At 49.9% G+C, this 23,226-nt stretch overlaps 1 protein-coding gene across 8 annotated transcripts in view; it reads left to right on the top strand.

The window, feature by feature from the left end:
* The first annotated feature begins 212 nt into the window (after nucleotides 1–212).
* Nucleotides 213–23,226, top strand: part of LOC129831784 (protocadherin Fat 3-like) — a 393,104-nt gene continuing 370,090 nt past the window's right edge. For 7 of the 8 annotated variants that reach the window (XM_055895235.1, XM_055895232.1, XM_055895234.1 and 4 more), the window contains exon 1: nucleotides 214–387. The gene's annotated coding sequence lies outside the window, so the exon portion shown is untranslated. Of the gene's footprint in view, nucleotides 388–23,226 lie in introns of all 8 variants that reach the window. The other variant, XM_055895236.1, reaches the window with a different exon arrangement.

Here is a 23,226-nt window from a genome sequence, read left to right as displayed (position 1 = left end):
GCATCTCCCAGTGAAATATCAATAGTAAATCAATATCCTGTCCTTACTGATGAGTTCAGAAAACTGTGACTACTGTGGTCGGTTGTGTTCGCGTTGGTTCCTGTCCTGTCATGTCATGCAGTGATTTATTTATTTTCTGTTTGTACTCCGGTAGGCTGCGCTGTGCCCGCGCATCCCTCCGCGCCCCTCACTCTCCGCGCCCCCCTCTACCGTGCTACTGCTCCAGCACCACTGCACGATAGTAGATTTTAAGCACATTGCGGAGTGGAGGCTAGCTGAACGCGGACTACTGCTGCAGGACTGATCGGAGCGTTCCTTTACAACTTCTATGGATACTTCAAAGTAACTAAGAGTTACGCCAAAACGGATTTTACACAGAATGGAAGGGTATGTTTTATTCGTTTCAAATGAATTAAAAATGTTGCTGCAGATATTGAGAGTGAAAGTCGGTTGCAGTAACCTAGTCATTCATTAGCTAGCAGCCGAGCTAGTCCTATTCATTAAACCCGATGCTGAGTGAGTGAATGTGGTGCGGGGGCTTGCTTGGAATGCGGTAAACGGATTTCAAAGGTTGCATTCGCAGGTTTTTAACAGCACTGATGAGTTTGATGGAAGGGCAGGGGAGAGTATAGATCAGCTAAATATGAACAACTACAACGTCGGCTTTTCATCAATACTTGCCCTCCAGCCCCCTCGCATTTGGATCTGTTGCTCGCTGATTTAAATGTATATGACAGGCTGGTCGATATTGTGCAGCGGGGAGGGTAGACACTCGTTGCTGGTTGCGACATTAGGCAGGGCTCCCCAGGGAATGCAAAAGGGAAAGTTGTTGGGAGGTTTTTTCAGCGTATTTGTAATGGAGGAAATAGCTTTTCAATTGTCCAGTGCAGTGTCCCAGCCATGTAGAAAGTTGCAAGCATGCAGGGTGAGAACTGAAGTCGGCGACGGTGCAAACCCCGACTAAGAAATATGACATCGTCAGCATCGTGTAGGAAGGAGCTGAATAATCAAGTTAAACGATGCATCTACGGTGGTACACATCTGCACCGAACATAACCCCTAAATTAAATATAAGATAGTGTAAATGATAAATGTGTCTAGATATGTCATCTGATGCATTTATGTATATCCTATGTCACAACATTAAATGATGGGGTGCAGGTGCATCTCCCTATAGCCCTACTCAACTAGAATACGGAACATGGCTCGTAATGGCAGGGAAATAGGGGACTTGTCATGAATAGTTTAATGTAGGGAAGCGTGCTGTTTTTAAATGAAAATAATGTAGTTTATGTATAGAATACAACCCATATAATTTTATATTAATAATATACTCTGGTAGTAGCCTAACCTATAGTTTTACAAAAGCCCACATAGCGGTGGGTTGTTGCGTGTTCGGCACTTCAATTATCTGGCAACGTGGCTTGCTCTCTCTTCGGGAAATTGAAATAAAAAGGTTGAGTTTGAAATGTTTTACCCGCACCACGAAGCCCAGTGCCCCAGCAAATTACCATTGGCTTACACTGCAGCAAAGTACTGTTCAATGAATGGATCAATTGGTATTATCTTAGCCACGCTCTAAATATAAGCAGCACACCCCACGGTTTGCCTGAGACTGGAATGTGGGCACCAATATAATAGACCATTCTTCATCACAACTAATGCTATGCCACGAGCTGATGCATGGCTGTCCAGCCCAAAACGTTCTTCAAACCAATGTGTGACTGACACCCTGAATGTAATTGATGTAGGTGGGATACTTATATATGGACAATGCATCTATGACGTTAAGAATAATATAAAAAATATATATGCTGTCCAAATTGATAGCATCCAAACTCAGCAACCACACACGACATGATTTTCAGATTGAGGATGGTGGACAAAGTACCGTTTAGTTATCGACGTGAGGCATGCAAATAGAACGAGTGACGCACAGACGTCTGTCTGTTCATCTGCTTCGAGTACCCCGTGGGCGATGAGCGTGAAGAACACTAACGGTGTGTGTTTCAGCGCGCGCATTGGGAAGGTGTTTCCCTGGATGGTTTTATAGTGGTTATAAGGGTTGTTATATTGTGGAACTATTCAATCCAGATTTGTTTAGCCTATCAGCAGAATTGTGCTTACGGTTTTTGTGGCGGAGCCGCAATTAGTCCTTAATTATCTATCAATTCACAATTTCTCTGGGAAAACGATCCTAATGCCATAGAACATTGACATTGGGCATATTTTGTTTAGACAAATAGGGTTAATTTGTGTCTCTCTGTGTGTGCAACAACTAAGGTTTGGAATAGGGTTGGGATGTGGTTGTGTGTGCTTTTCTTTTAACTATCTCTCTCTCGCTCTCTCGCTCTCTCTGTCTCTCTGTCTGCCTCTCTCTCTCTCTCCCTCTCTATCTCTATCTGTGTGTGAGTGTGTGGGTTGTGTGCGTTTTGCTTAGTGATCGCGGCTCCGCTCTACAAGAGAGAGGAAGGGACACAACGTGTCACCTTTCGGTGGGCGAGCGTCGAGGCAGGCAGGGCAGGCCACCAAACAGCTGTCTGTTGCCTTGCTTCGTCGGGCTGTGTTACACCGCGCTGCTGCCCCCTCTGGTTCCTCAACCTGTTACCCCGCACAGACACACAGTAATGTTGGTTTGATTTGAGCCATGCGGTGCTGGTGCTCTAAACAAAAGTCAGATTCAGTTGTAAGCAGCCTGCCAGTATTGACCTCCAGATGCAGCCTCACAAGGAGAACTCACTCACTCCCCCCCTCCCCTCCTCTTATTCTCCACTGCTCTCCCCTTCACTCTCCCTCCACTCTATAGACTGGGCTAAAATTCTTCCACCCACCTCTCCTCCTCCTCTCTCTCTACTCCTAACCCCCCTTCTCAATCTCCCCTCCCCTGCTCACTACTGCTCTAAAGACTGGGCTGAAATGCCTACACCTTCTCCCCCTCCTCCCCCCCTCTACTCCTCTTGACCCCCCTTCCTTCATCCCTCTCTCTCCTTCATCCCTCGCTCGCGGGTCTCCCCGGGGTTGATGAGCGTCTGTTCGTGCCAAATGCCAACACTGTCTGGAGTGACCCCCCCTTTCTCCCTGTGTGTGTGAGGAGGACCGCTCTCAAGCTTCTCTCTCTCCCCCTCTTCTCTTCAGTGAGGGGGGGGATGGCAGCTGTTGTGTGCTGCTGTTTTGTCCCCTCTGTTTGTGCTATTGTGTGTGTGTTGTGTGCTGCTGTTTTGTCCCCTCTGTTTGTGCTATTGTGTGTGTGCGAGTGTGTGTGTTGTGTGCACGCTACCGTGTTTGTGTCATTGTACTCTACAACTGCTGGAATGCACTTGAATGCTGTTCTGTCAATGTATGAGGTCCTCCAGATTCCCAAATTTATAGCCCACTTCTAATCTAAACATGGGCTATGGATCTTTATCCCCCACCAACTCTCTCTCTCTCTCTTTCTCTCTCTTTCTCTCTCCTGCTCCTTCTCCTACTCCTCATGTTCAACTCCATTACTATGCAATGATATAATGCTCTTAATAAGGTCCTATGTTTGTAACAACATGTGAATACAATACAACAATATCACTACACAGGTATAGGAGAAAGGCCATGTAGGCCTAAGGGGTTATCCAGTAGGCTAATCTGATACTAGATCTTTGGTCAGAGGCACTTTTATTTATAGGAGATAGTCATGGCTGGAAGGTTTTACTTCTCTGCGATGCGTTGCTCTGTAAGATATTATGAGTTTATGACTAAGCCCAAGGTTGTTCAGTAGTGGTTTGATGTTTTGTTGACTTTTATGATTGGTGAGACTTCCAAGGGGACAGTGGCGATTGGCTCAGAATTATCTTCCTGTTTGTCGCCATTGGATTTGGCCAATTATCTCTCTGGGATGGCTTTCTGATCCCACATTCGACTGCGGTGTGACAGTGAAATGACAGCCAGGCGAGAGTGTTTCATATCTGTTACATGGCATGTTACAAGAAGTGGCAAATGGTGTCAAATTCAATTGTAGCCAAAGGGAGTAAGCTATTATTTCCTTGTTGTTCAGTTTGCTGATTCTCATGTGATGGATGGCTTGGCTCTGTATATGTCTCTGTGCGTGTGGTTTGTGTGTGTGTGTGTCTGTGTGTCGTTTGTGTGTGTGTCTGTGTGTGTGTGTGTGTGTGTGTGTGTGTGTGTGTGTGTGTGTGTGTGTGTTAGAGCCAGGTTATTGGTTTGCTTGTCATCTAGACTATGTAATAAGCAGCGTACCTGTGCAATAGCCCTATTGGGAATGTGTGTCTGTGTGTCTTTCTGTGTGTGTGTGTTTATCTGTCTGTGTGTCTTTCTGTGTGTGTGTGTGTGTTTATCTGTCTGTGTGTGTGTGTGTGTGTGTGTGTGTGTGTGTGTGTGTGTGTGTGTGTGTGTGTGTGTGTGTGTGTGTGTGTGTATCTGTCTGTGCGTGTGTGTGTGTGTGTGTTTATCTGTCTGTGTGTGTGTGAGTGTATCTGTCTGTGTGTGTGTGTGTGTGTGTGCGTGTATCCCTCTCCCTCCTCACCACAGAGTTTAATTTAAAAATCAGAGAGCACTGGTTTGGGAAAAGTTCCCACCGCAGGGAATTGATTTTTGGACAGAGAAGCAGCGTACCTTACAATCTCCAAAGACAGGCCTGGTTAAATAATGATGCCTAAATTATATTAGCAGAGCTATAATTATTCACAAGTAATGACTTATGTCAGCTTTCGTATTGGCTTGGGGGGAAATAAATGAGAATGTTTAATTGATGTTTTCTGCTCACTCCGCCAGAAGTTCATCTCGCTGTGTGTGTTTGTGTGTGTGTGTGTGTGTGAATGAGGAAGGTGTGTGTGTGAGATAGAGTTTGTGTGACTGTGTATGTGTGTGTGTGTGCCTTTGTGTGTGTCTGTGTGTGCTAGTGTGCGTGTGTCTGTGTGTGCTAGTGTGCGTGTGTATGTGTCTGCCTGTGTGTGTGTATGTATGTGTCTGCTTGTGAGAGTGTGTATAAGTGGAGAATTACAAAGGAGTAAAAAGGACTCCTCTCTATGTGTGAATAAATGGCACACTAAATGAATAGCAGTGGACATTGTTTAACATGACAAAGAGATTACTGGTAATTATTCCATTGACTGATTGTCGGTCAGGCCTTCTATAGAAGGGCCTTTATTTGAATTACAGCAATTCATTTGCTGCTGTTGGACCTGATTGAGGAGTCCATCCATATCTTGGTATGTTCATTTCCTGGTGTGATGGATCATGAAAGTTGGGTCTTGCTGAGATGGAGGGAAGTAGAGAATGAGAAAAAAGGAAACAAATGCATTGCTGACAGTAGTGTTGTTTAGTGTTATTCTTTGGGGTGTCCTCTAGGACTGAAGAGATGGGCTCTACCCTCGTAGGCACATTAAGTAAACTAGAAAGACTCAAGAGGATACTAATGAACAGGGAACTGGGGAGTGTAGAGTATTGAAGGTGAAAACACACACTATGACTACCAGTCAGCATGATGCATAGACATTCCCCGGCCTTGCCACCCTAACCCAGTATCCAGCATGTGTTGTAGTGCCAGTGGAGTGCCTTGCAGAGAGCATGGCGTGACGTGATGCAGTGTTGCCCAAGCAAGCAGTATTCCTTACCTGCACCTGGGTGCCCTGCCCTGTAATGCCTGTGTTGAGCTCACTGGCTGACTGACTGGCTGGCTGGTTGACTGACTGGCTGGCTGGTTGACTGACTGGCTGGCTGGTTGACTGACTGGCTGGCTGGTTGACTGACTGGCTGGCTGGTTGACTGACTGGCTGGCTGGTGCGAGGGCAGAATGGTATCAAGCCTCTTTACCTCCCTGACGTTGTGTGTCCCAGCCTCCCTGATCGCTGGAGCCAGTCCCTGTCCAATGTGTCTCTGGGGCAGAGGGGCAGTAGGGCAGGGAGACAGGGAGACAGGGGCAGGGGGACAGGGAGACAGGGGCAGGGGGACAGGGAGACGGGGGCAGGGGGACAGGGAGACAGGGGCAGGGGGACAGGGAGACAGGGGCAGGGGGACAGGGAGACAGGGGCAGGAGGACAGGGGCAGGGGGACAGGGAGACAGTGGCAGGGGGACAGGGAGACAGGGGCAGGGGGACAGGGAGACAGGGGCAGGGGGACAGGGAGACAGGGTCAGGAGGACAGGGGCAGGGGGACAGGGAGACAGTGGCAGGGGGACAGGGAGACAGGGGCAGGGGGACAGGGAGACAGGGGCAGGGGAGCAGTAGGGCAGGGGGACAGGGAGACGGGGGACAGGGAGACAGGGGCAGGGGGACAGGGAGACAGGGGCAGGGGAGCAGTAGGGCAGGGGGACAGGGCGACAGGGGCAGGGAGACAGGGGCAGGGGGACAGGGAGACAGGGGCAGGGGAGCAGTAGGGCAGGGGGACAGGGAGACAGGGGCAGGGGGACAGGGAGACAGGGGCAGGGGAGCAGGGAGACAGGGAGACAGGGGCAGGGGAGCAGTAGGGCACGGGGACAGGGAGACAGGGGCAGGGGGACAGGGAGACAGGGGCAGGGAGACAGGGGCAGGGGGACAGGGAGACAGGGGCAGGGGAGCAGTAGGGCAGGGGGACAGGGAGACAGGGACAGGGGAGCAGTAGGGCAGGGAGGCAGGGAGACAGGGGCAGGGGGACAGGGAGACGGGGGCAGGGGGACAGGGAGACAGGGGCAGGGGGACAGGGAGACAGGGGCAGGGGGACAGGGAGACAGGGGCAGGAGGACAGGGGCAGGGGGACAGGGAGACAGTGGCAGGGGGACAGGGAGACAGGGGCAGGGGGACAGGGAGACAGGGGCAGGGGGACAGGGAGACAGGGTCAGGAGGACAGGGGCAGGGGGACAGGGAGACAGTGGCAGGGGGACAGGGAGACAGGGGCAGGGGGACAGGGAGACAGGGGCAGGGGAGCAGTAGGGCAGGGGGACAGGGAGACGGGGTCAGGGAGACAGGGGCAGGGGGACAGGGAGACAGGGGCAGGGGAGCAGTAGGGCAGGGGGACAGGGCGACAGGGGCAGGGAGACAGGGGCAGGGGGACAGGGAGACAGGGGCAGGGGAGCAGTAGGGCAGGGGGACAGGGAGACAGGGGCAGGGGGACAGGGAGACAGGGGCAGGGGAGCAGGGAGACAGGGAGACAGGGGCAGGGGAGCAGTAGGGCACGGGGACAGGGAGACAGGGGCAGGGGGACAGGGAGACAGGGGCAGGGAGACAGGGGCAGGGGGACAGGGAGACAGGGGCAGGGGAGCAGTAGGGCAGGGGGACAGGGAGACAGGGACAGGGGAGCAGTAGGGCAGGGAGGCAGGGAGACAGGGGCAGGGGGACAGGGAGACAGGGGCAGGGGGACAGGGAGACAGGGGCAGGGGAGCAGGGAGACAGGGGCAGGGGGACAGGGAGACAGGGGCTGGGGAGCAGTAGGGCAGGGGGACAGGGAGACAGGGGCAGGGGAGCAGTAGGGCAGGGGGACAGGGAGACAGGGGCAGGGGGACAGGGAGACAGGGGGACAGGGAGACAGGGGCAGGGAGACAGGGGCAGGGGGACAGGGAGACAAGGGCAGGGGAGCAGTAGGGCAGGGGGACAGGGAGACAGGGGCAGGGAGACAGGGGCAGGGGAGCAGTAGGGCAGGGGGACAGGGAGGCAGGGGCAGGGGGACAGGGAGACAGGGGCAGGGGGACAGGGAGACAGGGGCAGGGGAGCAGGGGCAGGGGAGCAGTAGGGCAGGGGGACAGGGAGACAGGGGCAGGGGGACAGGGAGACAGGGGCAGGGAGACAGGGGCAGGGGGACAGGGAGACAAGGGCAGGGGAGCAGTAGGGCAGGGGGACAGGGAGACAGGGGCAGGGAGACAGGGGCAGGGGAGCAGTAGGGCAGGGGGACAGGGAGGCAGGGGCAGGGGGACAGGGAGACAGGGGCAGGGAGACAGGGGCAGGGGGACAGGGAGACAAGGGCAGGGGAGCAGTAGGGCAGGGGGACAGGGAGGCAGGGGCAGGGGGACAGGGAGACAGGGGCAGGGGGACAGGGAGACAGGGGCAGGGGAGCAGGGGCAGGGGAGCAGTAGGGCAGGGGGACAGGGAGACAGGGGCAGGGAGACAGGGGCAGGGGGACAGGGAGACAAGGGCAGGGGAGCAGTAGGGCAGGGGGACAGGGAGACAGGGGCAGGGAGACAGGGGCAGGGGAGCAGTAGGGCAGGGGGACAGGGAGGCAGGGGCAGGGGGACAGGGAGACAGGGGCAGGGGGACAGGGAGACAGGGGCAGGGGAGCAGGGGCAGGGGAGCAGTAGGGCAGGGGGACAGGGAGACAGGGGCAGGGGGACAGGGAGACAGGGGCAGGGGAGCAGTAGGGCAGGGGGACAGGGAGACAGGGGCAGGGGGACAGGGAGACAGGGGCAGGGGAGCAGTAGGGCAGGGAGACAGGGAGACAGGGGCAGGGGGACAGGGAGACAGGGGCAGGGGAGCAGTAGGGCAGGGGGACAGGGAGACAGGGGCAGGGGGACAGGGAGACAGGGGCAGGGGAGCAGTAGGGCAGGGAGACAGGGAGACAGGGCAGGGGAGCAGTAGGGCAGGGAGACAGGGGCAGGGGGACAGGGAGACAGGGAGACAGGGGCAGGGGGACAGGGAGACAGGAGACAAATATGGAGACAAATATGGAGAATGGTACTCAGTCATGTATTGGATTGGATTTGCCCCAAACTTAGTACTTCATATTCAGGACAAAAAATGTACTTATTTAGGTTTGACATAACAAAGGGGTTGAATACTTATTGACTCAAGACATTTTAGCTTTCATTTTGAATGAATTTGTAAACATTTTTAAAAACATAATTCCACTTTGACATTATGGGGTATTGTGTGTAGGCCAGTGACATTTTTTCTCTCTCAATTTAATCAATTTTAAATGCAGGCTGTAAAACAACAAAATGGGGGAAAGATCAAAGTAATGTGAATACTTTCTGAAGGCGCTGTACTTCACTCACTGACAGTCACTCAATGAACCCAAAATGAAGATTTGTTTAGATTGGTAAATTAGTCTAGTTAGTCTAGACAGCTACAGTTGTAGTCGGAATTGTACATACCCCTTAGCCAAATACATTTAAACTCAGTTTTTCACAATTCCTGACTTTTAATCCTCGTAAAAATTCCCTGTCGTAGGTCAGTTAGGATCGCCACTTCCTTTTAAGAATGTGAAATGTCAGAATAATAGTAGAGCTAAAGATTAATTTCAGCTTTTATTTATTTCATCACATTCCCAATGGGTCAGAAGTTTACATACACTCAATTAGTATTTGGTAGCATTGCCTTTAAATTGTTTAACTTGGGTCAAACTTTTCGGGTAGCCTTCCACAAACTTCCCACAATAAGTGGGGTGAATTTTGGCCCATTCCTCCTGACAGAGCTGGTGTAACTGAGTCAGGTTTGTAAGCCTCCTTGCTCTCACACGCTTTTTCAGTTCTGCCCACAAATTTTCTATAGGATTGATGTCAGGGTTTGTACCTTGACTTTGTTGTCCTTAAGCCATTTTGCCACAGCTTTGGAAGTATGCTTGGGGTCATTGTCCATTTGGAAGACCCATTTGCGACCAAGCTTTAACTTCCTGACTGATGTCTTGAGATGTTGCTTCAATATATCCACATAATTTTGCTACCTCATGATGCCATCTATTTTGTGATGTACACCAGTCCCTTCTGCAGCAAAGCACCCCCACAACATGATGCTGCCACCCCCGTGCTTCATGGTTGGGATGGTGTTCTTCTGCTAGCAAGCCTCCCCCTTTTTCCTCCAAACATAACGATGGTCATTATGGCCAAAAAGTTATATTTTTTTCATCAGACCAGAGGACATTTCTCCAAAAAGTATGATCTTTGTCTCTATGTGCAGTTGCAAACCGTAGTCTGGCTTTTTTATGTTGGTTTTGGAGCAGTGGCTTCTTCCTTGCTGAGCGGCCTTTCAGGTTATGTCGATATTGGACTCTTTTTACTGTGGATATAGATTCTTTTGTACCTGTTTCCTCCAGCATCTTCACAAGGTCCTTTGCTGTTGTTCTGGGATTGATTTGCACTTTTTGCACCAAAGTACGTTCATCACTAGGAGACAGAATGCGTCTCCTTCCTGTGTGGTATGATTGGTCATGGTCCCATGATGTTTATATTTGCTTACAATTGTTTGTACAGATGAACGTGTACCTTCAGGCGTTTGAAAATTGCTCCCAAGGATGAACCAGACTTGTGGATTTCAACAATAGTCTTGGCTGATTTCTTTTTATTTTCCCATGATGTCAAGCAAAGAGGCACTGAGTTTGAAGGTAGGCCTTGAAGTACATCCACACGTACACCTCCAATTGACTCAAATTATATCAATTAGCCTGTCAGAAGCTTCTAAAGCCATGACATAATTTTCTGGAATTTTACAAGCTGTTTAAAGGCACAGTCAACTTAGTGTACAGTATGTAAACTTCTGACCCACTGGAATTGTGATACAGTGAATTATAAGTGAAATAATCTGTCTGCAAACAATTTTTGGAAAAATGACTTGTGTCATCCACAAAGTAGATTTCCTAACCGACTTGAAAACTATAGTTTGTTAACAAGAAATTTGTGGAGTGTTTGAAAAATGAGTTTTAATGTCTCCAACCTAAGTGTATGTAAACTTCCGACTTCAACTGTATCTAAACGTATTGTAATCATGACCGAATTACCTACCGGGCACGCAGGGCAAGTACCCAGGGGCCATGACCTCCAGGGGGCCCCCATTGATTTTGTTAGTCATTCTCACGCAGATATCATATCAACATGGCATAAGTCAGTTTTTAATATATATTTTTTTCTGCTAACAGATCCCTCTGTACATATTACATTATAGTTTTAATCACCAATGCCGGTGCTGAGTTAATGTGTAGCATCTTATTGTATAGCTAAAAGGCTGTTTGTAGATCGACTGAGGTGAATGAAGCCACAACAACCAATGTGATAATGGCTGGGGTCATTTTTGCTTGTTTTTGCTGTTCTCTAAATAGCATTTTGGATCTCACTAAAACTCAGATTCTGGCTACTTCCCTGGCAAAGGCCTTGAGGTACTTTCCAGGCCTGCTGTTGCCAGCACTACAGTAGGCTATACGTTTCAGTTTAAACCAATTGCTTTTAAATTTTGGGTGGACCTGGGGAGTATGCCCCACCTAAATAATGGTAGAGGAAACATAGTAGCATGATGCTGGTTGAGGAATAGGTAGCCTAGCTGCCAGGAATATGTAGCCTAGCAGCCAAGCCATATGCAACGGACTGAGAGAAGGCCACTGCTTCTTTTCCCTAAGTGGGACCAAGGCCTAGTTCTTGTTCTCAGTGCTTAAATTCCATGTCGTTTTTCTTTGTCTTTTGCTGGGGGTCAGAGCAGGCTCACCTGAAAATGTAAACCCTTTTTGTGTTTTTCCAGTTTAGTGAAAAATGCCTGCCATTCCAATTATTTGAGAAAAAAGCTTTCTTGTAATAATTTACTTTGCTCGCTCGGCACACCCACCGTGCATTCAAATTATGCTGATAGGTCTGTTGAACGGAGAGTCAGAGGAAACACTTTGCCGTGCTGAGTCCCTCTCAATAAACTGCACTGACAGAGGCCTTGATTCCTCGCTGAGTTTGGCTCAGAAGCTTGAAAATGGCAGGTCTTTACTTCTGTTTCCCCGGTGTTGCGCTATAGATTCTAGAACACTGGTGTTGCGCTATAGATTCTAGAATGCTGGTGTTGAGCTGTAGATTCTATAACACTGGTGTTGAGCTATAGATTCTAGAATGCTGGTGTTGAGCTGTAGATTCTAGAACACTGGTGTTGAGCTGTAGATTCTAGAACACTGGTGTTGCGCTATAGATTCTAGGATGTTGGTGTTGAGCTATAGATTCTAGAACACTGGTTTTGAGCTATAGATTCTAGAATGCTGGTGTTGAGCTGTAGATTCTAGAACACTGGTGTTGAGCTATAGATTCTAGAATGCTGGTGTTGAGCTGTAGATTCTAGAACACTGGTGTTGAGCTATAGATTCTAGAATGCTGGTGTTGAGCTGTAGATTCTAGAACACTGGTGTTGAGCTATAGATTCTAGGATGTTGGTGTTGAGCTATAGATTCTAGAACACTGGTGTTGAGCTATAGATTCTAGAACGCTGGTGTTGAGCTGTAGATTCTAGAACACTGGTGTTGAGCTATAGATTCTAGAACGCTGGTGTTGAGCTATAGATTCTAGAACGCTGGTGTTGAGCTATAGATTCTAGAATGCTGGTGTTAAGCTATAGATTCTAGAACGCTGGTGTTGAGCTATAGATTCTAGGATGTTGGTGTTGAGCTATAGATTCTAGAACACTGGTGTTGAGCTATAGATTCTAGAATGCTGGTGTTGAGCTGTAGATTCTAGAACACTGGTGTTGAGCTATAGATTCTAGAATGCTGGTGTTGAGCTGTAGATTCTAGAACACTGGTGTTGAGCTGTAGATTCTAGAATGCTGGTGTTGAGCTGTAGATTCTAGAACACTGGTGTTGAGCTATAGATTCTAGGATGTTGGTGTTGAGCTATAGATTCTAGAACACTGGTGTTGAGCTATAGATTCTAGAACGCTGGTGTTGAGCTGTAGATTCTAGAACACTGGTGTTGAGCTATAGATTCTAGAACGCTGGTGTTGAGCTATAGATTCTAGAACACTGGTGTTGAGCTATAGATTCTAGAACGCTGGTGTTAAGCTATAGATTCTAGAACGCTGGTGTTGAGCTATATATTCTAGAACACTGGTGTTGAGCTATAGATTCTAGAATGCTGGTGTTGATCTATAGATTCTAGAACGCTGGTGTTGAGCTATAGATTCTAGAACACTGGTGTTGAGCTATAGATTCTAGAACGCTGGTGTTGAGCTATAGATTCTAGAACGCTGGTGTTGCTAACGACAATAACAAAGGGCCACCAGTGTTTTTTGAGCGAGTTTGGTTCGATGATGTAGTGTCCGACAAGCTGCTACTAACTTCTGCTCTTTTTCTTCAAACATGACTACTCAATCAACCCGATCGGGGGTTTGGGGGGGGCTGCTTGGCCATTCCTTCCTTCTCTGAACCGTAGATTCATTCAATTTTTTGATAGATGTTGTTGTTTAGAGCAAGAGACCTTGTAGCCCGGAAATGGGAAAATAGTCCATTTAAAGTGTAGCGTGGGGCTGGGATCGATAGCTCGTTAGAGCACTGTTTGATGAGCTTCCGTGGGGAAGGTAATTCAGCTATAAACCGTCTGGAATGGATTCAGTGCCCCACCACTTTCTCTTCTCTCTCTCTCTCTCTTTCACTCCCTCTCTCTTTCTCTCTCCTTCTCTTTCCCTCTTCCTCTCTCTTTCCCTCTCCCTCTCTCTTTCCCTCTCCCTCTCTCTTTCCCTCTCCCTCTCTTTCCCTCCCTCTCTCTTTCCCTCTCCCTCTCTCTTTCCCTCTCCCTCTCTCTTTCCCTCTCCCTCTCTTTCCCTCCCTCTCTCTTTCCCCCTCCCTCTCTCTTTCCCTCTCCCTCTCTCTTTCCCTCTCCCTCTCTTTCCCTCCCTCTCTTTTTCTAGCTGCAAAAAGCTTTAAAAAAAGCATTGATTGGTTGTGCATGCTTTCTCTTTACTGGCCTGCCGCTGCTTAGACAAGGGGAGATGAGATAAACTGATTGTGTGTGTTTGTGACTGTGTGTGTTTCCTCACTACTAGTTCCCTTGGGGCAGTGAGTAGCAGGCCTGGACAGACCTACAGGAGCAGAGATTGCTCAGTCAGCCAGTCTACCTACCTCAGTGTCTTTGTGTTAGCTGTTAGCTGGTGCTGTGTCTGCCAGTCCGTCTAGGTGTCTTTGATTAACACTGTGTGGGTATTCTGGGTAGGTTAATTACTGTACATGGGACTTTAAATCTGTGTCAGGGATTGTTAATGCAAGTTTGTTTGCTCTACCTCATTGGCTTACACTAGTGGGTGTGTCTATGTGTGTGTCAGGAGTGTCTATCTGCAGTGTGTGTGTGGTGTGTGTGTGTGTGTGACGCTGTGGGAGTGGAAGCTCTGTAAACACAGAAGCTTCCTAGTGTTAGCTGGAACAGTAATTGACTTCAGCACTGTGTTATTGTAGTGGGGCAGCAAGTCCTGTCAGGTCCTCACTGATCAAACTACTACTGATCCTACTGGTACGACTACAACAACTAGCACAGAGAGAGAGTGAGAGTGGAGAAATGGGGGGTGAGAGCAAGGGAGAGTGAAGGGGAGAGGTAGAATGAGGGGTCGGGCGAGAGGGGGAGCGGTAGTGAGTAGGAAAGTGAGAGGTAGAGAGAGAAAGAGAAAGGGAGAGAGAGGCAAGGCTTATGAGGGGAAGCATGTGGCAGAGGTAAAGAGAGAGATTCTGAGAGAGCATTAAAGAAAGAGAGAGTAAGAGAGAGTCAAAGCTGCTCGGTCATGGAAACCGATTTCATGATGCTCCCGAGGACTTTGCGTCCAGAGTCAGTAGGGAGTGTTGATACCAAGGACAGATGATTTTTACACGCTACACGCTTCATCACACGGCGCTCCCGTTCTGGGAGCTTGTGTGGCCTACCACTTCGCGGCTGAGCCGTTGTTGCTCCTAGATGTTTCCACTTCACAATGACAGAACTTAAAGCTGACTCTACAGTACTGCCAATGTTTGTCTCTGGAGATTGTATGGCTGTGAGCTCGACGGGTGTGACTGAAACGGGTGTGGCTGAAATAGCCGAATCCACTAATTGAAGGAGTGTCCACATACGTTTGTATATATAGTGTATCTGTGTGGGAGAAATTGATGGAGTGAGTTGCTTGTATGTGCGCTGGAATATCAGTGTGTGTAGTGTGTAGGGCCCAGCATAAGAATACAATACAAAGGTCAATTCAGATAGTCCATGTAACCATTTTGTAAGTATTCTGTTAGCTATTTAGCAGTCTTATGGCTTGGTTGATAGAAGCTGTTCAGGAGTCTGTTGGTGTCAGACTTTATGCACCGGTACCGCTTGCCGTGCTGAAGTTGAGCGACATGGGGTCAGACTTTATGCACCGGTACCGCTTGCCGTGCTGAAGTTGAGCGACATGGTGTCAGACTTTATGCACCGGTACCACTTGCCGTGCTGAAGTTGAGCGACATGGGGTCAGACTCGTTCATTCTGACATATGGATCGTTCCTTTATTTCTCGTTTGAGTCATGTCCAGGTGTTGTTTTGTCATGTCCAGGTGTTGTTTTGTCATGTCCAGGTGTTGTTTTGTCATGTCCAGGTGTTGTTTTGTCATGTACAGGTGTTGTTTTGTCATGTCCAGGTGTTGTTTTGTCATGTCCAGGTGTTTTTTTGTCATGTCCAGGTGTTGTTTTGTCATGTCCAGGTGTTGTTTTGTCATGTACAGGTGTTGTTTTGTCATGTCCAGGTGTTGTTTTGTCATGTCCAGGTGTTGTTTTGTCATGTACAGGTGTTGTTTTGTCATGTACAGGTGTTGTTTTGTCATGTCCAGGTGTTGTTTTGTCATGTCCAGGTGTTGTTTTGTCATGTCCAGGAGTTGTTTTGTCATGTACAGGTGTTGTTTTGTCATGTACAGGTGTTGTTTTGTCATGTCCAGGTGTTGTTTTGTCATGTCCAGGTGTTTTTTTGTCATGTCCAGGTGTTGTTTTGTCATGTCCAGGTGTTGTTTTGTCATGTCCAGGTGTTGTTTTGTCATGTCCAGGTGTTGTTTTGTCATGTCCAGGTGTTGTTTTGTCATGTCCAGGTGTTGTTTTGTCATGTCCAGGTGTTGTTTTGTCATGTACAGGTGTTGTTTTGTCATGTCCAGGTGTTGTTTTGTCATGTCCAGGTGTTGTTTTGTCATGTCCAGGTGTTGTTTTGTCATGTCCAGGTGTTGTTTTGTCATGTCCAGGTGTTGTTTTGTCATGTCCAGGTGTTGTTTTGTCATGTCCAGGTGTTTTTTTGTCATGTCCAGGTGTTGTTTTGTCATGTCCAGGTGTTGTTTTGTCATGTCCAGGTGTTGTTTTGTCATGTCCAGGTGTTGTTTTGTCATGTCCAGGTGTTGTTTTGTCATGTCCAGGTGTTGTTTTGTCATGTACAGGTGTTGTTTTTGTCATGTCCAGGTGTTGTTTTGTCATGTCCAGGTGTTTTTTTGTCATGTCCAGGTGTTGTTTTGTCATGTCCAGGTGTTGTTTTGTCATGTCCAGGTGTTGTTTTGTCATGTACAGGTGTTGTTTTGTCATGTACAGGTGTTGTTTTGTCATGTCCAGGTGTTGTTTTGTCATGTCCAGGTGTTGTTTTGGTCATGTCCAGGTGTTGTTTTGTCATGTCCAGGTGTTTGTTTTGTCATGTCCAGGTGTTGTTTTGTCATGTCCAGGTGTTGTTTTGTCATGTCCAGGTGTTGTTTTGTCATGTCCAGGTGTTTTTTTGTCATGTCCAGGTGTTGTTTTGTCATGTCCAGGTGTTGTTTTGTCATGTCCAGGTGTTGTTTTGTCATGTCCAGGTGTTGTTTTGTCATGTCCAGGTGTTGTTTTGTCATGTCCAGGTGTTGTTTTGTCATGTACAGGTGTTGTTTTGTCATGTCCAGGTGTTGTTTTGTCATGTCCAGGTGTTTTTTTGTCATGTCCAGGTGTTGTTTTGTCATGTCCAGGTGTTTTTTTGTCATGTCCAGGTGTTGTTTTGTCATGTCCAGGTGTTGTTTTGTCATGTCCAGGTGTTGTTTTGTCATGTCCAGGTGTTGTTTTGTCATGCGTGTGGCTGTCGCTTTTCCTTCATCAGTTTAAGTTTAGTGTGTCGCTGTGATCTTAATAGGTCAAATACAAGTAATTAAACGGTTAAATATGCAGGGTGACACACGCTTGCGCATGCACACACACACCCACTTTTGCTTCACGTCGGACGGGTGCAAGTGTGCAGTGGACCATCATCCAGCACCCCTCTCTCTCTCTCTCTCTCTCTCTCTCTCTCTCTCTCTCTCTCTCGCTCTCTCTCTCGCTCTCTCTCTCTCTCTCGCTCTCTCTCTCGCTCTCTCTCTCTCTCTCTCTCTCTCTCTCTCTCTCTCTCTCTCTCTCTCTCGCTCTCTCTCTCTCTCTCTCTCTCTCTCTCTCGCTCTCTCTCTCTCTCTCTCTCTCTCTCTCTCTCTCTCTCGCTCTCTCTCTCTCTCGCTCTCTCTCTCGCTCTCTCTCTCTCTCTCTCTCTCTCTCTCTCTCTCTCTCGCTCTCTCTCTCTCTCTCTCTCTCTCTCTCTCTCTCTCTCTCTCTCTCTCTCTCTCTCTCTCTCGCTCTCTCTCTCTCTCTCGCTCTCTCTCTCGCTCTCTCTCTCTCTCTCTCTCTCTCTCTCTCTCTCTCTCTCTCTCTCTCGCTCTCTCTCTCTCTCTCTCTCTCTCTCTCTCTCTCTCTCTCTCTCTCTCTCTCGCTCTCTCTCTCTCTCTCGCTCTCTCTCTCTCTCTCTCTCTCTCTCTCTCTCTCTCTCTCTCTCCTCTCTCTCTCTCTCTCGCTCTCTCTCTCTCTCTCGCTCTCTCTCTCGCTCTCTCTCTCTCTCTGTCTCTCTCTGTCTCTCTCTCTCTCTCTCTCTCTCTGTCTCTCTCTCTCTCTCTCTCTCTCTCTCTCTCTCTCTCTCTCTCTCTCTCTCTCTCTGTCTCTCTCTGTCTCTCTCTCTCTCTCTCTCTCTCTCTCTCTCTCTCTGTCTCTCTCTCTCTCTCTCTCTCTCTCTCTCTCTCTCTCTCTCTCTCTCTCTCTCTCGCTCTCTCTCGCTCTCTCTCTCTGCTTTAATGGCATGACGTAACAATGTACATATTGCCAAAGATTATTTTGGATATTTACAATATAAAAATGAGAATCAAAATTGTCAACGGGACAACAGTAACAACAATAACCAAGTGTCAAAATAACCAAACATTCAACAATAAACATACAGTAGAGTGCAGGTTGATTGGTTTGTCAGACACTGTCCCTCAACTTATGGCAGGCAGCAATGTGGTGCGCTGCCAACCCACAGCTCTCTGCGTCCTCCCCCAACAGGACGGGTAGCCTACTCTCATCAGAGAGGTCTTTGAAACCTTGAATAAGGGTTTCAAATTTGGGGAAATGACACTCAAATAATTTCAATTTTTGACATTTTGTCAAGAAATGCTGCTCCGTCTCAGGTTCTGCTATTGTACAGTGGTTGCACAGCCTTTCCTCTACAGGGAGCCAGGTTTTCCTGTGTCTACACTTCTCAATGGCAAGGCTGTGCTCACTGAGCCTGTACTTTGTACTTTGTACTTCTTTATCTCTTCCCCTTCCTGAAGAGGCCTGTGTTCAGTGAGAGAGTAAACATTGTGTGGTGTGGTGCAGGCAGCAGGAAGGCCCCTCTGAGGCAGCCCATCACACTTCAACTGCTCCTGTCACAAACCCTGCTCTCCCCTCCTCTCCCCTGCTCTCCCCTCCTCTCACCTGTTCTCCCCTCCTCTCACCTGCTCTCCCCTCCTCTTACCTGCTCTCCCCTCCCTTCCCCTGCTCTCCCCTCCTCTCACCTGTTCTCCCCTCCTCTCACCTGTTCTCCCCTCCTCTCCACTGCTCTCCCCTCCTCTCACCTGTTCTCCCCTCCTCTCCACTGCTCTCCCCTCCTCTCACCTGTTCTCCCCTCCTCTCACCTGTTCTCCCCTCCTCTCCCCTGCTCTCCCCTCCTCTCACCTGTTCTCCCCTCCTCTCCACTGCTCTCCCCTCCTCTCACCTGTTCTCCCCTCCTCTCCCCTGCTCTCCCCTCCTCTCACCTGTTCTCCCCTCCTCTCACCTGTTCTCCCCTCCTCTCCCCTGCTCTCCCCTCCTCTCACCTGTTCTCCCCTCCTCTCCACTGCTCTCCCCTCCTCTCACCTGTTCTCCTCTCACCTGTTCTCCCCTCCTCTCCCCTGCTCCCCCCTGCTCTCCCCTCCTCTCACCTGTTCTCCCCTCCTCTCACCTGTTCTCCCCTCTTCTCCCCTGCTCTCCCCTCCTCTCACCTGTTCTCCCCTCCTCTCACCTGTTCTCCCCTCCTCTCACCTGCTCTCCCCTCCTCTCACCTGTTATCCCCTCCTCTCCCCTGCTCTCCCCTCCTCTCCCCTGCTTGCCCCTGCTTGCCCCTGCTCTCCCCTCCTCATCTTCTCTCTGCTACCCCCTCCTACTCTTCTCTTTGCCAGCCCTTCTCCTTTTCTCTCTGCCATTCCTCCTCCTCTTCACTCTGCCATTCCTCCTCCCCTTCACTCTGCCAGCCCTTCTCATTTTCTCTCTGCCATTCCTCCTCCTCTTCACTCTGCCATTCCTCCTCCTCTTCACTCTGCCAGCCCCTTCTCCCCTTCTCTCTGCCATTCCTCCTCCTCTTCACTCTGCCAGCCGCTCCTCCTCTTCACTCTGCCATATCCTCCTCCTCTTCACTCTGCCAGCCCCTCCTCCTCTTCACTCTGCCATTCCTCCTCCTCTTCACTCTGCCAGCCCCTCCTCCTCTTCTCTCTGCCATTCCTCCTCCTCTTCACTCTGCCAGCCCCTTCTCCTTTTCTCTCTGCCATTCCTCCTCTTCTCTCTCCCAGCCCCTCTCTCTTCTCTCTCCAAGCCCCTCCTCCTCTTCTCTCTGCCAGCCCCTCCTCCTCTTCTCTCTCCAAGCCCCTCCTCCTCTTCACTCTGCCAGCCGTCCTCCTCTTCACTCTGCCAGCCGTCCTCCTCTTCACTCTGCCAGCCGCTCCTCCTCTTCACTCTGCCATATCCTCCTCCTCTTCACTCTGCCAGCCCCTCCTCCTCTTCACTCTGCCAGCCGTCCTCCTCTTCACTCTGCCATATCCTCCTCCTCTTCACTCTGCCAGCCCCTCCTCCTCTTCACTCTGCCAGCCGCTCCTCCTCTTCACTCTGCCATATCCTCCTCCTCTTCACTCTGCCAGCCCCTCCTCCTCTTCACTCTGCCAGCCGTCCTCCTCTTCACTCTGCCAGCCCCTCCTCCTCTTCACTCTGCCAGCCCCTCCTTCCCTTCACTCTGCCAGCCCCTCCTTCCCTTCACTCTGCCAGCCCCTCATCTTCTTCACTCTGCCAGCCCTCCTCTTTTCTCTGCCAGCCCCTCCTCCTCTTCACTCTGCCAGCCCTCCTCTTTTCTCTGCCAGCCCCTCCTCCCCTTCACTCTGCCAGCCCCTCCTTCTCTTCACTCTGCCATATCCTCCTCCTCTTCACTCTGCCAGCCCCTCCTCCTCTTCACTCTGCCATATCCTCCTTCTCTTCACTCTGCCAGCCCCTCCTCCTCTTCACTCTGCCATTCCTCCTCCTCTTCACTCTGCCAGCCCCTTCTCCCCTTCTCTCTGCCATTCCTCCTCCTCTTCACTCTGCCAGCCCCTCCTCCTCTTCACTCTGCCATTCCTCCTCCTCTTCACTCTGCCAGCCCTCCTCTTTTCTCTGCCAGCCCCTCCTCCCCTTCACTCTGCCAGCCCCTCCTTCTCTTCACTCTGCCAGCCCCTCCTCCTCTTCACTCTGCCATTCCTCCTCCTCTTCACTCTGCCAGCCCCTTCTCCCCTTCTCTCTGCCATTCCTCCTCCTCTTCACTCTGCCAGCCCCTCCTCCTCTTCACTCTGCCATTCCTCCTCCTCTTCACTCTGCCAGCCCCTCCTCCTCTTCACTCTGCCATTCCTCCTCCTCTTCACTCTGCCAGCCCCTCCTCCTCTTCTCTCTGCCATTCCTCCTCCTCTTCACTCTGCCAGCCCCTTCTCCTTTTCTCTCTGCCATTCTTCCTCTTCTCTCTCCAAGCCCCTCCTCCTCTTCTCTCTCCCAGCCCCTCCTCCTCTTCACTCTGCCAGCCGTCCTCCTCTTCACTCTGCCAGCCCCTCCTTCTCTTCACTCTGCCAGCCGTCCTCCTCTTCACTCTGCCAGCCGTCCTCCTCTTCACTCTGCCAGCCCCTCCTTCCCTTCACTCTGCCAGCCCCTCCTTCCCTTCACTCTGCCAGCCCCTACTCCTCTTCTCTCTGCAGCCCCTCATCTTCTTCACTCTGCCAGCCCCTCCTCCTCTTCACTCTGCCAGCCCCTCCTCCTCTTCACTCTGCCAGCCCCTCCTCCTCTTCACTCTGCCAGCCCCTCCTCCTCTTCACTCTGCCAGCCCCTCCTCCTCTTCTCTCTGGCAGCCCCTCCTCCGCTTTACTCTGCCAGTCCCTCCTCCGCTTCACGCTGCCAGCCCCTCCTCCTTTTTACGCTGCCAGCCCCTCCTCCTCTTTTTACATTTACATTACATTTAAGTCATTTAGCAGACGCTCTTATCCAGAGCGACTTACAAATTGGAAAGTTCATACATATTCATCCTGGTCCCCCCGTGGGGAATGAACCCACAACCCTGGCGTTGCAAGCGCCATGCTCTACCAACTGAGCCACACGGGTCCTCTTCTCTCTGCCAGCCCCTCCTCCTCTTCACTCTGCAGCCCCTCCTCCGCTTCACTCTGCAGCCCCTCCTTCTCTTCACTCTGCCAGCCCCTCCTCCTCTTCACTCTGCAGCCCCTCCTTCTCTTCACTCTGCCAGCTCCTCCTCCTATTCTGACTCTTCTTCTCTCTCTCCTCCCCCTCTACTCATTCTCTCCCATCAGATAGTGGCTTATGCCATGGTCCCCCTATCACTGAAGCTGTGAGGAATCACTTTAGGAAGTGGACATGGAGGTGTGTGTGTGGGGGGACCAGGCAAGAACAGCCGAGCCCAGAGCTCTACTCTAATCAGTCCCCAGAGGGTTGTGTGGCGTTGCTCCCTCTGATAGTGGTAAAAACCCCTCTCTCTCCACACACACACACACACACACACACACACACACACACACACACACACACACACACACACACACACACACACACACACACACACACACACACACACACACACACACACACACACACACACACACACACACACACACACACACACACACGCACACACACACACACACAGTCTTGTACAGCTAACATTGTGGGGACACACAATTCAGTCCCATTCAAAATCCTATTTTCCCTAACCCCTAAACATAACCCATACTCTTACCCTAACCTTAACCCTAACCCTAACCTTAACCTAGTAATCTAACCTTAACCCTAACCCTAAACCTAACCTTAGCTCCTAACCCTAACACTAGAACTAACCCTAGCTCCTAAACCTAACCCTAACACTAATTCTAACCCTAACTGTCACGCCCTGACCATAGAGAGCCTTTGTTTTTTTATGGTATAGTAGGTCAGGGCATGACTGGGGGGTTTTCTAGTTCATTTTTTCTATGTGGGGTTCTAGTTGAGTTTTTCTATGGTGGTGTTTGGTATGATTTCCTAATTAGAGGCAGCTGGTAATTAGAGGCAGCTGAACTAGCAGTAAGTCAGCCATAATGGGTCTGAACTAGCAGTAGGTTAGCCATAATGGATCTGAACTAGCAGTAGGTTAGCCAAGATGGATCTGAACTAGCAGTAGGTTAGCCATAATGGATCTGAACTAGCAGTAGGTTAGCCATAATGGATCTGAACTAGCAGTAAGTTAGCCATAATGGATCTGAACTAGCAGTAGGTTAGCCATAATGGATCTGAACTAGCAGTAGGTTAGCCATAATGGATCTGAACTAGCAGTAGGTTAGCCATAATGGATCTGAACTAGCAGTAGGTTAGCCATGATGGATCTGAACTAGGTTAGCCATAATGGATCTGGACTAGCAGTAGGTTAGCCATAATGGATCTGAACTAGCAGTAGGTTAGCCATAATGGATCTGAACTAGCAGTAGGTTAGCCATAATGGATCTGAACTAGCAGTAGGTTAGCCATAATGGATCTGAACTAGCAGTAGGTTAGCCATAATGGATCTAGACTAGCAGTAGGTTAGCCATAATGGATCTGAACTAGCATTAGGTTAGCCATAATGGATCTGAACTAGCAGTAGGTTAGCCATAATGGATGTGGACTAGCAGTAGGTTAGCCATGATGGATCTGAACTAGCAGTAGGTTAGCCATGATGGATCTGGACTAGCAGTAGGTTAGCAATAATGGATCTGAACTAGCAGTAGGTTAGCCATAATGGATCTGGACTAGCAGTAGGTTAGCCATAATGGATCTGAACTAGCAGTAGGTTAGCCAAGATGGATCTGAACTAGCAGTAAGTTAGCCATAATGGATCTGAACTAGCAGTAGGTTAGCCATAATGGATCTGAACTAGCAGTAGGTTAGCCATAATGGATCTGAACTAGCAGTAGGTTAGCCATAATGGATCTGAACTAGCAGTAGGTTAGCCATGATGGATCTGAACTAGGTTAGCCATAATGGATCTGGACTAGCAGTAGGTTAGCCATA

Source organism: Salvelinus fontinalis, chromosome 33 (genome assembly GCF_029448725.1).
Source record: "Salvelinus fontinalis isolate EN_2023a chromosome 33, ASM2944872v1, whole genome shotgun sequence".
NCBI lineage: Eukaryota > Metazoa > Chordata > Actinopteri > Salmoniformes > Salmonidae > Salvelinus > Salvelinus fontinalis.
The sequence above is the reverse complement of the archived record's forward strand: the minus strand, read 5'-3'. Positions and strand labels throughout refer to the sequence as shown.